The 8,811-nt window shown below is 39.5% G+C and overlaps 1 pseudogene; it reads right to left on the reverse strand.

Moving 5' to 3' along the window:
- Positions 1–6,755: 6,755 nt before the first annotated feature.
- On the reverse strand, positions 6,756–7,695 carry LOC147444560 (uncharacterized; annotated as a pseudogene).
- Positions 7,696–8,811: the final 1,116 nt, after the last annotated feature.

Consider the following 8,811-nt stretch of genomic DNA (forward strand, 5'->3'; position numbering starts at 1 on the left):
TACAATGTGATTGTGCTATTTTGTGGAGGATGCAAAATTGCATTGTATAATGTTAGCTTATCTGTTATGATGGAGTTGCTATCTTTTGCTTCTTTTGTAGGCAAACGATGTCACTATATCTTTAAAGTGGATGTGTCTTTAAGTCCTCAAAATACTTAGGTAGTGATCTAGTGTTTAGAGTACTTATGACGGTTGTTTGATCTCTATTTAAAAAAAACGAGTCTGTTGAGAATTTCCATTTTCCTTATGTAGACAATATATGATCTCATTTTGTACATGTTGATAAAGGGAGAAATTTTTCGCTTGTAATTGTTAATTATAAGGTTAATTATAAGAGAAATAGTTGCATTTGGTTCTAACCCTAGATACTGCTGTGTAGACTAACCCATATGTGTGTGCTTTGTCAGGTGAGAAGGCAATGGTGTCTAGAGATAAACTTGGGATCGATGGACAATTCTTGTTGATGCTTGTTGAATGGGAAATTGTGTTTTGAATAGTTTGATTGTGTCTGTTTTTTATATATGAAACTCCTTTGTGATTGGAAAAATACATGTCCATGTAGATTTTATGTTATCAGTATAAAGATGGTAGTATTTTTTACGTGTCTGATGGCCAACCTTTGCATTTAGAAATTATATCAGGATTATTGTTTGGTTCTTATAGGTTGATATTGTTTGGAAATGCCCACCGGCACCATTGACAAGGCCATCTGCTATGTTATAATTTCATGAGCAAAGCTCAACGAGTGTTTTTTGTTTGAAGTTTGAGACTCTTTTTTGTTTTGTTAATGTCTTGCGGAATTCCTGAAGGGAATGTTGGAGGGCAGTCTATTGCTCTTAGGGTATATGTTAAGCCTTCAATTTCTTTCGAACATTAAATTATTATGTTGTTGTGTTTTTTGTTGCGCATAAAATAGATGTGGCATGTAGAAATCATATGTTTCTTTTGCAAGGCAAATGTTGTTCGTGTACTCAATGTCTTGAATATCATGGTTGTTTTTTTCTTATTTTATTCAAAAAGTTTACAAAAGTGGGTATGTTTGGCTCATAACTTGGGTCAGTGCGTATTTTTTGAATTTTGCTCGCCCTAAATTTGTGTGCATTAGTGTAATGTCCTTGAAAATCCATTTGTCTTTCACAAGTGGAAGTTGGTATAAGTTACCAAAACATATGACATGTAGTCCTCCAAAGGGCTGTGTGTGTTTGATTGTCTATAGCATTTTATTGATATGTGCCAACATTGTTGCGCCAACTAGCGAGATCTCGTCGTTAACAACTACTTTGAGTTTGATATGATTTTTTACCGTAGTATCCAATTGTCTTTCGGGTACTTGGGTAAGTAGATTGATAGGTACATGTAATTCAGAGCGTATCGTCGTTCCGTCTATGTTGTATGATGCTTTTCCCGTGAATGCTAGTTTGAGCACTTTGATCTTAAGTGGATTTCTTTTTTGGACTGTATTGTAGAATCATGTTAAGTGTTTGACCAGTGTTTTCAATACTATTGTTTTTCCAATGTTGGATCCTCCTATGATGAAGGCACATATTTGTTGTTTGGTATCATATGCTATTTTGAATATGATGTCATCAAATATGCAACGTTGTTCGAGATTGAAGTTCCTAATGTTTTTGCAATGATCTTGTGTATTGTTTGTGAAGGAAGTAATTGAATTTTTTGTGAGATTTCTATGTGGATTCAAGGTTGAGGTCATAGCTCTCTATGTTTTGTGTGTTGGTGATATTGACGTGATCCATGGTTCCTTCATATGTGTCTTCTTCATGTGCTTGCAATGGTATATTTTCTAATTCGTGTCATTCTTTTCTATTCAGTATTGGTTTGCTGTAATTATATTTTTCATGGTTTTCAATCATGGAATCTTGCATTGACACATATGCTTCCTTCCAAGTTGTATGGTCTTTAATGAGTTCGGTTTCTTCCGCCGAAAAGGATCATGTAACAAAACCCTTTCTTTGTAATGACCCCCGATGTCCTTCTGTTTGTTGTAATGTATACTTCTCAAGATTCTTGGTTTCTTCGTTCAGGTAAAACCTCAGTTGTAGTTATATTTTGTTGCAATGTCGACTAATGTCTGTTTTTCTACGCTTATTGGACGCTCTTTGTATTTGTCTATGATTGATTCTTGTGCGATATATGTGGAGTCTTCGGGCAAATCTTGTAGTTGATGGCAACATTTCAGAATGATAGCACATTCATTTGTAAAAGCCGTGTTTACAAATTCATTGCCAGTTGTACAGACATTTGTTGTGTGTTTAGCAATGTGGATTAGAGTTGTTTTAATCGAGAAGCTACATCAGTTTTGTTTTTGTAAGCTTTCTTAGTAATTGTCAGTACGTCTTGGTGATTGTATTGTCCATTTTTGTTAGATAAGATGTGCAATATGTTGCAGCTGCATATGGTTCAAGTGTAAAGTATGAGTCTATGTTTGCTTCCCAAATGTTCACAAGGTTTTTAGCAAATGCATTTGTGCATATGTTTGATAATCGTCTTTTGAGAAAAATTGTGGAGCATTTCAAAGTACTGGAAATTGATCTCTTGTAAGTTTCTTCTGTCATGTTCGTTTCTTGAAGGAAATAAGTGAACTCGATGTCATGTTCATTCATGTCATATTTTAATATGTGTCCAAAGATTTTTGTTGGGTTTGCTATGTCGTGGTCGTTTTTGTCATCCAATGGATTTAACGTAGTTGTTTGTGAGAAAGGTGGTTGTGGATATTTAAATCTGCATTGTTTTCTATTTTGTTTCCTATATGTATGTATGTGTAGGTGTATTGGATGCTCTGTAATTGTTCGTGTATATCTCTTTTGTCATATAATATGTATATGTCGATAAATTTTATTATAGCTTCATTGTTTGAGCCATCAAATATTGGAGCATCTCACATTTGATTTTATTATGCTTTCAATATTTGTTTTGAGTTCTCTAGCACATATAGTACAATTATGTAGTACGACTTTACGGAGGTGCACCCATGTTGATGTCCAAATTTGATGGATTAATATTTTAATCACTTTGAAAAATATGTTTGTGATGTGATATGCAAAGCGACAATCGACGTTCATTATTCTCCATTAACGCAGTTTTTGGTATGTGTAGTGATGTGGCTGTTGGGGATATGTGTCTTTGACTATTGTAGACTAAGGTGGGGAAGTTGAGCTCTTCACAGTCCTTGCCTAAAAACAAACCCAGTGGTTGATGTTGCTCACATGGAGCGATAGTTAAAACCTTTGAAGCAGCGTTGTGAAATTTGTCGGGGTCTATGAAGCTGTGTAATAAAGTATCTGTATGTAGTTCAGCCTTTTCTTCTTGATCGCGTGAATCTCTTCCTGGTCATAATCCATGCAGCTCATGTCATTGCTAGGTGTTTAAAGCAGTCAATTTTTTGGATAGTAGTCGAATATTATAATTTTTATACAACGGAATAGTCAACATAATATCTTGAGCTTTGGTTATTTTTCATGAATGTATTTGTTCACTTTTGTATACCGATGTTTTCTTTGGATTGCAATACCAAATGTGATGTGCTCAAGATCTATCCTTGATAATGATGTTTGGATTATATCAAGGTTTGCAGGTATGTTTTAAAAGGTATTGACTATAGTGTAGGTATTGGCGTATCTGACCAAATGTGTTTCTTAGGATGGTTAAGCGCTCTTCAAGGTCTGTCAGTGATTGCACTTCCTCAATTGTTGAGTTCATTCTTATGAGAGTGGGAGAACATTATTTTGGAATCTTACCTTTATTGCAGCAGTAAAAAAAACTATTACAGATTGGCCTTTTGCCATTAGAATCTGTTTGCAATGGTATTTTGGTATAGTTTTTGATTAGTTCTATTGCACTTTTGCAATATCTTGAAAATTGTAAGGGAAAGTACATTTGTTTACAACAATCGCAAGGGAAAATTGGTTTTTCCTATATGCTCAAGAGGAACTTTTGTAGCCACTTCTCTATGTGATCGTCATGCGTTGTGTGTGTTGTGTTTTGTTTAAGGTTGTGTTCCTCCTTTTTTTAATGAGCCGGTATAGATGAGTGCGTGTTCTCTCTAGAAGTGGCGATGGCAAGTGGTTGTTTATTAAGAAATGCTTACAAAGTGCAGTCCTCAAAATATTAACATGCGCTCTTTGTAGTGAATACAACTTACTCTCTAGCTTGTTTGTCCATATAAAGTAGAGGAGCCAATATAGAGACAGTCAAATTGGGAGCTAAAAAAAAGGCTAAAATTGTTGGATGATTTCAAATCTGAGGTGCTAGGGAGGATTGCCATGTGTTGGTGAACATGTGGAGGTAAGATGATGACTTGGCACTACTCATAAGAGGCTTTTTTAAGCTGTTTTTTATTTTCTTTGTAACTAAAATGGGGGTGAGAAGTGAGACGGACCCGCCCCCCTCAGATGGTTAGTAAATCTCCAAAGCGTGTTTGGGCAGGTACCACTATACGGACTATTGCATTCCTTTAAAAATCCTCACCAACTCCTTTTACGAGCAATTGTTGAACCAATTTCTACACGCTCCTATGAGAAGCAAGAAGCAGCGGCATTCCCTGGTGGCATTCAACAGCGGCATTCCCTGACAGCATTCTCTGCGCCAACTACACCCTTGTTACTACCGTTGCACCGCATCCCTTGCACCATCCTGAGCATCACCTTAACCCATCAGGTCATCTACAAGCGGGCTGGATGGGGAGGCTCATGTCATCGTAAATGGTGGACCAGAATAGCGAGAGAATCATTATGGATGGCAACAACTGTCAGCTATTACACTCCCCGTGCCACCTGTGCCCCTTGTAATGCCTCCCTTCAGCTGCATCCCTTAGCATCTCTTAGCTTCACCTTGAGCCATCGAATCTAGTGGAAATGCTGCCACAAACACAAGGCACGAAGTTGATGTTGCTCAGAAGGCAATTAGCTTGATGGAGTCTCTTACTGACAATTGCCTCCTTTCAAAAACCTTTCCGGATTGAATTCCTTAGCATCATCTCCCAGGAACATCAAAGGTTTCTCCACTTTGGTCTTCTGCCAGCTTCGCATCTTCTCCAACCAACAACCCACTTTGGGAGTCTCACAATACATTGCAAACGAGGTTACTCACCATCACTGAAGACACTTAAGACTTTTTGTAACACCCAGTGCAGAAAGAAGGTAAAAACACACATGCTCACTTCTCATAAGGCCTTTTCACAAATCCCATGTTGCAATCATGGTGCAAATACGCAGTGCATCAAAGGCTGGATCTTCATCTTCAACCGAGAAGTAGGCCTACAATCCAGGTGCAAATACGCAATGCCCTCCATGACACCCCAAAATCATTCATCAATGAAGCTCGTGTCGGAGACTTCGGCCTCCCTAAACATGTGGATGCATCGAGGGCTACACAATCAGCTTCAATGGGTTTTGGAAGCTCATATGGCTGCATTGCTCCTGGTAACTGAATAGCTCTCACAAATTTGCCTTAATTTTATACATTTTAGTCTCATTTTTGCATAATTTGCACTTGATGAAAATCTAACTTGCACTTCTTTGTGCACACAGAGGCGGATGGTAATCACTGAGCACTCACATAACGGCAAAGAGCACTCGAAAGCATGGTTGTCTGCATACTTAAATGGGTTCATTGATGCACTCAGAAGAGGAAGATGGTGTGGAACTGACATCCATGACATGCCTCTGCAGTACTCTTTCCAGGTGAGGCTTTGCATTCTAGCAGCCTCACTCAGTACTCGTACATGCTAATAGTACATTATACATACAGCAGTATGACAACTCAAGCTAAAGCATTGAACAGAGATACATGTCTTGGACATTATGTACATGATTTTTTAATTCATCATAAAAATAATAAAACAAGAGAGGAAATAAGATGTCGTAACCGTTCTGAATTTCGATGCACTTATATGTGGATAAATTAACCTCCTAAAAGATTACTCAAAATGGAGCTTCTTACATGAGGGGTTGTGTCGTATACAATTCGATTTGTTAATGGGATAAAACAAAAAGTAATTCTCTGCATACATGTGGGACTGAAGGAAGACAAAAAACTGAGCCTGTAATGTTGTATCTATTGATGAGCTTGCCGAAATCTTCTCCGCTCCTCCATACAGCTTGCTTTGCTAGAGGAGATAAGACAAAAAGGGTTTCTTGCATACATGGGCATTGAATCAAGACAAAAATTCGGGCTTTATTGACTTCTTTGCTGATAAGCTTGTCGAAATCTTCTCAGCTTCTCCATACGGTGCTTGCGGGCAAAAGCATGATATGGCATATCTATGTGTAGTGGTCTTAGTTGCAAACCCTCGAGGGAACCTTGCTCCCATAGAATGGAACTCATTCTACCTTGAAATAAGGCTTGCTGTGCTTCCCATTCTTTCCTTGCATGCTTGGCTTGTTGAGCATCCACCCTTCGTTGTCGTGCTACTTCCTTCTCAGCAAGTGAGTTGAGTCTTTTCTTCTCCTTTTCCAATCTCTTCTCCTCTTTCACTTTGGCAACTTCTTCTTTCTTAGCATTCTTTGCTCTCATACTTTCAATGTATTGAGAGGAGGTAAGAATAAGGCTATTGGTGTAGTCTACGAATGCTTCTCGATTTGCTTGTCTGACACACACTTCTCTCATTGGTACCTGTAGTATATCAATAATACGGTTGTGTTCTTTGGAAGCCTTTTGTTGTATGGTTAATGATGGAGGTTGATTCTCATCCCCAAACTCTTTCCGAGGTTGCACTTCTAATGTTGGAGGCATATTTTCTAGTCTACTTTGTTGCACTTCTGGTCTTGCTCTGGCTGATAGCTGAGCACCTCCAATAAGTTGGTGAAAGTGTCCCCCCATGAGCTCAGATTGCGGCATATTCTCACCTCCACTTCGATGCACTTCTGGTCTTGTTGTGGCTGATAGTTGAGCACCTCCAATGTGTTGGTGAAAGTGTCCCCCAATGAGCTCCGATTGTGGCATATTCTCATGAACTCCACTTCGATGCACTTCTGGTCTTGCTCTGGCTGATAGTTGAGCACCTCCAATGTGTTGGTGAAAGTGTCCCCCCATGAGCTCAGATTGCGGCATATTCTCACCTCCACTTCGATGCACTTTTGGTCTTGCTCTGGCTGATAGCTGAGCACCTCCAACGTGTTGGTGAAAGTGTCCCCCCGTGAGCTCAGATTGCATCATATTCTCACCTCCACTTCGATGCGCTTCTGGTCTTTCTCCAGCCGATAGCTGATCACCTCCAATGTGTTGGTGAAAATGTCCACCCATGAGCTCAGATTGCGGCATATTCTTACCTTTGCTTTGATTCCCTTCTGGTCTTTCTCCAATTGATAGCTCAGCACCTCCAATGTTTTGGTGAAAGTGTCCACCCATGAGCTCAGATGGCTTTGTTGCTATGGTGATATTTGTTGGAATGTCACCAGCTTGTAGTAATTGAGTGAAGCTTAGGGAATTGGCTAGCTCCTCTTCCACAGGCATGGCTGCTCCATCTTCTTCTAGGATTTCATTTGCCATGGAATTTAGGGCAAGAGCCGCGTTTTCTTCAATGGTTCCTTGCATGGGTGTGCTAGGAACTTGAGATAAGTCATCATCCATTTCTATTGTTACCTCTTGCATAATGTTAATGTGATTACACGACATTCCGTCAAACTTTACTGCTGATGCATTAAGTGGCCATATACCTGTTGCACAGAACCCAACCATGATGTTGGCCGAGGTTAAGGATGAATTTAGAGCTTTTGAGACAATCGAGGCCAACTGTGACTTGCTGGCATGAGATGAGGCTGTCCTATGCTGCCAAATAGCTCTCTCCTTGCGGAAGTGAACCTTCAATGATTTGAAAACAGAAACATCTAGGGGCTGCAACTTATGTGAGGTATGTGTTGGTAACGTTATGATATCTATGCCTGCTTCGTGTGCTTTGGCCACAACCTCCAAGGAGACATGACTCCCATGTCCATCAAGAATGAGTAGATGTCTATTTTGTTTACCGATTTGTTGAGAGATAGCATCGCCAAAATGTTGAAGCCAAGCTTGGAAGAGTTCTCCTGTCATCCATGCCTTCCTTTGAACGGCCATTGTTGCCCATCTTCACAGTGTTGAATGTAATTTCCATTAATCCGACTGCCCTTAAATATGTAATATCCTGGAATAGCACTCCCGGCTGCATTGACACAACATAAAACTGTCATCTACTCACGAGAATCGCAAGTGATTCCATAAACAGATTTGGTCCCTCTTCTTGCAAGTATCTTCATTCCTTTGTCTCTAGAACCTTGAAATCCGGTCTCATCTGCATTCCAAATATGTGAGGGAGGATAGTGATTTTGATTATACAACTCTTGAAGATTGTCATGCAATGTTTTGACTATCTCCGATCGAAATCTGGTTGCTCTTGACTGATCCAAGCTTTTAGAGACTCGAAAGACCAGCTTTGGGTGTCTTCTTCTGAATCCTTCCCACCAACTTCTTCTAGGAATGCCGTTTGTAAACAATGTTTCCCTAGTTTGGCAAATCTCCGCTACTTTTAGCTTCACATACATGATTGAGACTCCATGCCCGGAATCACACTTCAAAAAGATCCACTGTAGTAATGCTTCCTCCTCTTCCATGGAGAGTATCATTGATGGTCCTTTCTTCTTTTTCTGCGTCCTGCCCTCTTCCCAATTAGATATGGCAGCTCTGCTTATCCCGAATTGCATTGAGCATTTGTTTAAGGAGAGCTCATTTTCACGTGATTGAAGAGCGTTTGCCATATCGTGTGCTGTCCATGTTAGGTTGGGACGATTCTTTGGCTTCTTGGGCGTCATTCACATGTCT

Source organism: Adiantum capillus-veneris, chromosome 13 (genome assembly GCF_014529385.1).
Source record: "Adiantum capillus-veneris isolate H3 chromosome 13, ASM1452938v2, whole genome shotgun sequence".
Classification (NCBI taxonomy): domain Eukaryota; kingdom Viridiplantae; phylum Streptophyta; class Polypodiopsida; order Polypodiales; family Pteridaceae; genus Adiantum; species Adiantum capillus-veneris.